Raw genomic sequence first — 9,119 nt, 5'->3', positions numbered from 1 at the left:
ACACTAATTGCGACTCGGCACATAACAACAACAACAAACAATTGCCTCCATGAATTGTCCACTTTGCCATGAAACAAAAGTTGAATGATGCCTGTCAGGCTACCATTACTGAACACTTGTCAAAAATTCTAGAGAATTCTGTTCAAAAGTAGAAACATGCAAATCAAAATTTCAAATTCTCATGAGCTGCAGTCTTTCTGGAGACATGGTGGCTGGCTGAACCCCAGAACTATTGTCCTGAAATAGATAATTGTCACATCTTAAACCAAAAATACCCCTGAGCTATTCAAATCAAAGAGTAATTTCATTAGTAAAGAGTATCTACCTGGAACACTGTGCTCCTCCTTCAAGATCTATCAATATGGGATCAAATTAGATAAGAACCTTAAGGGGTAGCGAGTTTATGGCAGAATAACAACTCAGAAAAGGAGGATGAGAATGATTGTGCAATTTGAAGAATTTAATGAATGTCAGTGCATTGTACAATTGGTCTATGTTTTGTTGTACACATTCTTAATATCAACAATAACAAAAAAGAAGCTGTTTAAAAAGAAAAGTCTTTCTGCCTGATTTCCTACTAAAGGGTATTAGTTGCCATGGAGTAGAGTTCAACTAAAGGAGACCCCCATGTGTGCAGAGTAGAACTATGCCATAGAGTTTTCAAGGTATTCAAGGTGCTCTCATAAGCCAATCCCCAGGCATGTCTTCCAAGGTACCTCTGGGTGAGTTCAAACCACTAGACTTTCCTCTAATAGTCAAGTGCTTACCCATTTTTAACACTCAGGGACTCCTATGGGAAGGGGCACTTAGAATTATGTAATGGAACACTTTCCAGTTAAAAGCAGAGACCTGTGGCTCCTAGGGTCATGTGAATGGGAAGGGGTGTAGATTCACATAGTATCTGTGAAAAATCTATAGCAAGCACCAGAACTCCAAACTTCCTTTTACCCTCAGCAGAATCACCATAGGTCGTAATTCTGAATAGTGCCTTGGCTTTCAAGGTCAGCTCAAGAAACATCTCTATTCTCCTCTCATTCAATATTAGATTGGACTTTGCTCCTTACCATTCTCTTGTAAGGGGTGGTTGGACTGTGAAGATTCATTTTTTAACAGGTTTGGCAAGGACAACTTTAAAGATGGCGACTCCTGTGTAGTTTCCATAGACTCCGTCTCCTTCACGGGCATTTGTGAGCTAACAGGAACCTAGTAAAAAATGGGCACACATGGGTTCAAGAAACCATTAATATGAGAATTAGAGTGAAACATCCTAGAGGTATCAACAGGGAGAACAACTTTTCCACACCCAAAGATAAAGTCAGATGCAAGCAGCTCTTTTAAAAAAAAACTTTTAAAAGTGTTTGATCTTCAACTGCTGGGTAGATACCCCCCACCCCCAGAGTTCCAAATCCCTTCCCCTCTGTGTGCTTCACACTCTCTCTCCCACCTGCTCTCCTGGTTCATCCAGCTCTCTCTCTAAATCCTCCAGCACACACACTGCCTCCTCCCCACTCTGTGGATGCTGCTCCCGCACCCAACTCTGCAGCTCTCCAGGCAAAATGGTGAGGAACTGCTCCAGCACCAGCAGGTCCAAGATCTGCTCCTTGGTATGCTTCTCAGGTTGCAACCATTGTCGGCAGAGCTCCTGGAGACGGCTCAGCGCCTCGCGGGGTCCAGGTGTCTCTTGATAGCAAAACTCCCTGAACTGCTGGCGAAAGATCTCTCTGGTATGGGTTTGTTTCCTTTGAAAACCGGATTCTTGTCTCCAAATGTGTTCATCTTCCTCCACCTTCACTATCTGAAGCCCGGAGGGCTCCTGTGGAACCTGGTGGGACAACTCTGCAGCTTCTTTTGGCTTCATGGTGGGTTAAGACAACTCCCTCAAAGCATGTTAAGCATTCTAGGTGGAGACATTCCCCTTGAGATTCTTTTCAGGTTGGAAAAGCTGTTAAGAAACAACAGACCACAAATCGGAATGAGTTCCCAGATAAAGATTTTTGCTTTTCCTACTTCCAAAGTTGTCCCCTCCTCTGTGATTCCATATTATCTGTTCATGTCCTCCTCCAATGTACTTAGGGAGGTGATGACAGAACCACTGGCTTTTATCTATCCACTACATGAGCTGTGTTCACCCCTTCTGTAACAATCTCACCTTCATATAGTGCTTTATAGTTTACAAAGTCCTTTCATATACACTTTTTAATGCCACAAAACCGCAAGATTAAGAGTTTATAAAGAACCATCAACCGAATAACTCTGGGACACTAAAAAAGAATAAATAAGAAAATCTTTTAATTGAACATAGAGAGATGGGCCGAAGTAACCTTAGTTTGGGGAGGCTGGCTGGCTCAGAAGATGGAGCAGATCCTCCGACCCTCTGCAGAAAGAGCTCAGGCCAAATGTGAAAGCTGGTGGTCTTCATGGACCCGGGTCAGCTAGCACCTAGGACCACCTCGGAGTCCAGAGTTTGAAACGTCCAGGGGTGCCAGCCCGGAAAAGTGGACTCCAACTCTGGCCCCGATCAGGCCCCTCAACCGCTCCCTCTGTGGAGCCCAGGAACCACCTACCCCCTGACTGGCTAGGTCTCCACCACCGCCACTCTAGACAGCGAATCCGATCTTCTCACCAGGAACTCCAAGTGGCTGAGGGGGAAGTAAAAATTAACTTCTAACTGACCGTAAAGAAGCCGACTGCTGAGCCAGCCCAGCCTACAGAAATCTAGGCTACTTCCGGATCCTCTCTAGGACGCTGGGAGGTCTCGCCTTCTCAGTGGTTCCACAGCCTTTGTTTCCTGCACCAAGGCACTAGCACAACCGCCAAAATCCCTCAAACTCACTCCCAGCGTTCATGGGCTGCCTACTTCTCCTGCTAGATCAAGCTCCTGTCTACAAGGACTTTCTGCAGGTCAAAACCTAAGTCCTATATATTATCACTAATCCAATCATGGCTTCTTTGAATTGATAACATGCTACAGGATGACATGGGATTGGCACTATTATCTTCTATTCTATGTAGGGTCTCTATGAATAGGAACCGACTCGAGGGCCCCTAAGGCAGATATAGAAGAGCTTCTCAAGTAGTGATGCTTTTAAAAAATCAAGATTTTTGGTTCTACCTAATCTCCCTAGAAGGTGTCTCGGTGCTAAGAGCTCGGCCAAAAATCCCAGGATCAGTGATTTGAACTCACCAACATCTCCAACAGAAGAAAATGCTACTTCAACAGAAGTAAAGATTATAGCCTTGGAAGCCCTATAGGGCAGTTCTACTCTGTTCCATAAGATTACCCTGAGTCTGGATCCAATAGATGGCAACGCGTTTAGTTATTTGCAATATCCCCCAGATTAATTTCCCACCACATTCCCTTTACCAAACTCTGAACAAATACAATTTTGGACTAACTTAGGTACCCTCTGGTTCAATTACTCTTTTTGCTACCTCCACTCCTTTTCTGGCTTTCTTAGGGAGTTAGTGGGGTTTGGCGTAGTTAGTTTCTCACCAAAGTTTTTCTCTGCTACTTCTATTAAAATTATTTATTTGTATACTGCCCATGCTGTGTGTCCTGGAAGACACTGTTTGCCTGGTTCCCTATTACAACATCTGAAGCAAGCACAGTATTTTGCACATCTTAAGTACTCAGCAAATATTTCCCAGTGTGTGGATATGAATAATAAAATGAGCCTCCTGGAGAAATTGGAATTACTTCGTTTCAGTCTCACTGATACTTGAAAATATCAAAGAATTACCGAGTGTGACTGGGGAAAGTTCATAGAGAAAAAAGTAAAGCTCTGGCTACACAGCTAAACCTGTTAAGCAAAAATAAGTGGAGGAAATAAAACCAACTTAAGGTCCCAAAGCAGTCCTTCTCAACTGCAGCTGCATACTCAAGGATCGCCTATAGTGCTTTTACCAAAGGGCCTCAAGAGCAAAGTATAAGAGAGTGGCAACACCCCAAAAACTTCAGTCATGACAATAAATCTTATTTTCACACAGCATTTTTTTAAAAGTTTGGAGGTCAGTCTCTGTAAATACAGTTTTATTGGAATTCATTAAAGGGCTGAGGTTAGGTGTGATGAGTTGTACAAATACAAAATCAGATGCTAGCTTTAACATTTTTATACTTTATTCATCACAGATTGCTAAAATTGATTTTTGTTATTTTAAATATTTTGTATCCTGATTGCAGATATCCTGGAGGTACAGGTTAAGGGTACTGTCATTAACCAAAAAGTTGGTGGCCACCACTTGCTCTGCACGAGAAAGATGTGGCAGTCTACTTCTATAAAGATTTATAGCCTCAGAAATCCTATGGAACAATTCTTCTCTGTCATATAAAGTCACCAGGACTCAGACTTCATGCCGTTGGTTATCTTAATTGCTGAGTTTATTTTGTACTGCCTTAAATTTTGTGCCTAGATCCTGTTAAAAACACCAAGACATCCTAATCTATTGGTCTGGACTGAAGTCTTAGCATCAACTTTTTTAAAAACAAACAAACAAAAACCCAGAGTTTTTTTCCTTTAACATATAGCCAAAATTTAGCACAATTTTAGATTACTTAGCCAGGTAACAAAGAAATTTTCTTACTGTATAGAATATACAATTTTCCATTTCCCCCCATAACTTTGCTTACAGTTATAAACACAAATAAATTTAGCTCGTGTTTAGCTCATCAATTCACTTGTTTCTTTGAGTTCTCAAAACTAGAGGCACATTGAAAACAACTAGAATTGACCATATTTAGACCAATTAAAGTGGGATACATACATCTGTTTTTTTGGTTTTTTTTAGAAGGTACTTTTAATGTGTAGCCAAGGTGAAAAGCTAATTATTTGAACATTTTTTTGACCAAGTAACTTTGAACAATTAACTTCTCTGGGGCTTGGGTCTTTTTCCCATCTGTAAAGCAAGGATAGTCATATTACCTATTGTTGGGGAAATATAATTAAAAATAAAACCTCCTTCAATATAGAAAAGCTCTGCATGAAAATAGAAGGGAAAGAAAGCTTTTACTGTTGAACAAGTATTAAACTAGAACGTGATACCTCACAGGTAACCTGAAAATGAGATTGCAAAAATAGAAAGAAAACTTACCATTATACAGTTAAGTGGATCAAATATGTTATATTTATGTTTTCAAGGTAAAATCACTAATTTTTCTAGCATTTTTCTTACAAGATATCTGAAGTCATGGTAATCTCCTCCCAGGAAGTTGGAAGGCAATGGGTAGATCTTTCTTGATGACTGTACCTCAACGAATGGTTTCCAGAACCTTGAGGAAACATCTTGATTCACATACTTTTCCTTCGCCCACCCCGTACTTTTCTAAGAGACAAAAAAGGACTTTCCAAGTTTTTAGAAGTAAGTGATGAAAGAAAAAAAAGGGGTTGGGAAGACAATCTCTTCATGTTTTCTGTTTATTTATCCTCACATCCTATGACTTTTCAGTAGCTGTCATAGGTCCAGATGTCAAAGACTCAAATTCATTCTTCTCCTAAAAGAAGAAAATGTTGACATGTAGAGTTCCTGAAACAACCATGCTCGCAGAGAGTACTGAAAAAAGACACATTTGTCTCGGAGGAAGTGCAAAACTTCACCTCACATACTTTGAGCATGTTGTCAGGAGGTACCAATCCTTAGAAAAAGACATCGTGCTGAGAAAAAAATAAAGTCAGCAAAAACGAGAAAGACCTTCAATAAGATGGAGTGACGCAGTGACTGAAACAATAGATTTGAGTATAGCATAGATCTTGAGGATGGCACAGATAGGGTAAGGTTTCTATTTGTGGTTCATAGAGTCGCTAAAAGCCATAGTCCACTGGATGGCGCCTAACAACAATATCGACTAATATGAATGGTTGCTGAAAATAAAAGGTCAGCAGAAAAAGTGGCTAAGTACTGTGGGATGATTTGTATTATTTCCTTTGCAAAGAAAAGGAATGTACACATGGAATGGTGTCAAGATATATAGTTAAAAGTTAGAGAATGATGATTATATACCACATTTCAGAAAGAATGAGTGCAAAGAACGTAAAGAAACTGTTAATAGTACGTACAATTATTGGAGAAGACAGAATTTTCACCTATTTTATTCCATACATTTGTGTCAGGAGTCTATAGGGCATTCTATTTTTACCGAAACAGTAATTATCATCTGCCAACATAAATGTAAATGTGCATTAATATACCAAGGAAATGTTGATGGGCTAGTTTCATATTTGAGAACAGAGGAAAAAAATCTGTGTAGCAGTTAAGAGAGCAGCACTACAGGATGAGTGGCATTTGTGGGAAAGTGTTAAAAGAAAAATCAGGGAATAGCCCAAGTGAGTAAAGAGTAAAGGTTATTAAAAAAAAAGCATTGCTGTCGTCGGAGGAGACTGATATGTGACCCTAGTTGAAGCAGAACGGTGAAACTTCAGCGGCCAACCCCTTTCGCTTCCCCAGCAACGTAAAGCACACAGTTTCACAGGGTCTTAGTCTCGCGGCTCTCAGATCATCTCGCGATGAAACAGAGACGTGAACTGCTTTTTTAAGTGTTAAACGCCAAATCTCGCGGCTTCAAACAATATCGCGATACTCTCACTTTTTGTTATTTGCTGCTGTGAAGTTTCCATTCTTTTTTTAAATTATAAGTTGGCAATTGTTAAAATATACTGTTAAGAACAGTATATGGTCACAATAGAGAAACTGTGGTAAAGAAAATATAAAAAGCAACTGTGTCAGAAGTGGGATTCGAACCCACGCCTCCATCCGGAGACCAGAATCCCCACTGCGAGAGGAAGCTCATACAAGCTTGAGTCTGGCGCCTTAGACCACTCGGCCATCCTGACACCCTGTGGCATCGTGAAATATAGCTCTCAAATGAAACATCACGTGAACAGAGCTGCTGACGTTTCCCCGTGAAAGCCGTGATGTCACAGTTGCTGGGTAATGGCCAGAAAGAAAAGCCACCTAATGGACTAAAAACCGCTCTCAAAGAAGACAATATTAGCTAAAACCAGATAATTCTGGGCCTTTCAACTGCCATTCTTATCTCTAGAAGAGCGCCTAAATATACAGACTATGCACAGCTTTACCCTAAAAAAGATAGAAGGAAATGAGGAAAGAAGGAATCCGCTTAATCGGCTTTCCAACCATTTCATTCTCAATGAAATTGTAAGGGTAACCTCGGTTGAAGACTTACTTTCTTCTGAAGATGATCAGGTACAAAAAACCAAAACCCTAACAAAACAAAAACATTTTCTATGTAGTATTTTTTACTTTATTGCTACTCCTGTTAAGTTTTTCCTGAGCGCTGAACATGGAGAACAGATGTGAAGTCCGGCGAATCCGGATGATGCAGTGATCTAGGGGCAAGTAGATCCCCCCCAAATTGAGAGCAAAATCCCAAGAACGATGTCCCGGACCTTCCTGGACCTCCCTCCAGTGCTCAGGATTAAATTTGCCAGGCGTCTGGGGCCAGGTAGGGGCCCCATGGTTTAAAAGAGGCTGCAGATAAGAAGAAAATGAGTCACGTCGCCCTTCCCAGACTGGGAAATATTCCCCAGCTTTCCTTCAACCAGAATTATTTTTGTGTAAAATAAACGGAATTCTGCTCAAATATTTTTATGCAGTCACTAAACAATATTTAGGGGTCGGGGCACTGACTAAATACTTCTAAGTCAAACAATGTCTGTCCTAGCATACATGGGATGGAGATAAAATGGTGTTGCTTTTAAAAAACACTCCTGTATTTTGGACTGTGAAGGTGACAGGTTTGGGGGTTTTAGGTTTGTCCTGAGAGGTTCGTTTGTATATTTATTAAGTCACAAAAGGTATCTTTTCCGCTATAAATAGTTACTTAAGTCTTTTCTGCACGAAGTAGGGTTAAGTTTCAGTAGGCCTTGTTTGATACAGTTCTTTCAACTTCCTTAAATTCATACACTATTTTTTTTTTATTTCAATGAACATTTACAGAGATTTTGGATTTCCATTCATTCATTGTTGCACTTTTCTCCCCGCCCACCCCACCCCCACCCCAAATTCATACCCTACTTTTATAATTAAATATAACATAGCGAGTGAAAAGTATAGAAAACTTTCATTCTCTAATCTCAAAATACGAACTTGCTAAATTTTCTTCATGAGTTCTGCTTGAAGGAAGTTATTTAGGCAGTGATTCCAACAAGGCATAGTACACGCTTCAGTATTTATAAATCTTCTTTTCTGTAACTGCAAAGCACACACAGATTGTAGAGAAAAATTTTTTCATCATATATATACAATTTCATTTTTCAGAAGTAATCATAAATTCTAATAAATTTTTTAATACTTTTTCTGTGTCATATAAAATGCATTCTTTTTTACAAAAAAAAAAGAATCAGGAGACAGACACTGCAGGATTACAAGTGAGGTCCTTTAATTAGCAGCACAGCGGGGGTTCCTGGAGGAAGGATCCCCCACCTTCTGGTATCAGTCAGGATGTTGTTATACTTTTGCCTGCCCCAGATGCTGGTCTACTTGCTACTGCAATCTACTGTTGAAACGCTTGAAGGGCACAGAGATATATGAAAAGCATTTTGCTGTTGAAACATTTCAAGGGTACATGGAGTGCAACACATTTACATTCTGGGTTATAGAAAACAAAACCTTCAGCTGAAAAATTTCCCACACAGGGGTTTAGTTATAAAATGGAGTCTGTTTGGCCTTTTAAAAATCTGGTCACTTTTAAAAATCTGCTAAGTACATTTCATATAAATATTCTTTTCCACAAATTTATATCATTGGACTTAAGCTTTCAATATGGATTTAAGCTCAATCAACATCAACAAAACAAAGATTCTCACCACTTGACCAATTGGGAGCAGCATAATAGATGGTGAAGAGTCCACAATCAACACTCTTGGTACCAGCAGCCAGGAAATCGAAAGAGGAATTGCATTGGGGAAATCTGCTGTCAGGGAACTCTCTAGAGTACTAAAGAGCAACAATGTCAGTCCAGAGACTAAGCTCTGCCTGATCCAGGACATGGTCTTCACAATTACTTGCTATGCATCAGAAAGCTAAACAATGACTAAGGATGATAGAAAAAGAATCGATGCTTTTGAGTTGCGATACTAGAAAAAAGTATTGAACATATATCATGG

General features: G+C 40.0%; 1 non-coding gene across 1 annotated transcript; it reads right to left on the bottom strand.

Annotated features, from left to right (window-relative positions):
• Positions 1-6,711: 6,711 nt before the first annotated feature.
• TRNAL-CAA lies at positions 6,712-6,824 on the bottom strand. The gene is made up of 2 exons: positions 6,787-6,824; positions 6,712-6,757 (listed from the first exon to the last, which is right to left on the bottom strand). It is a non-coding gene; the product is annotated as a tRNA-Leu (tRNA).
• Between the last annotated feature and the right edge of the window lie 2,295 nt (positions 6,825-9,119).

Source organism: Elephantulus edwardii, unplaced genomic scaffold (genome assembly GCF_000299155.1).
Source record: "Elephantulus edwardii isolate Elephantulus edwardi_28Jun2011 unplaced genomic scaffold, EleEdw1.0 scaffold00184, whole genome shotgun sequence".
Lineage (NCBI taxonomy): Eukaryota > Metazoa > Chordata > Mammalia > Macroscelidea > Macroscelididae > Elephantulus > Elephantulus edwardii.
This window is presented reverse-complemented; position numbering and strand designations above follow the sequence as displayed.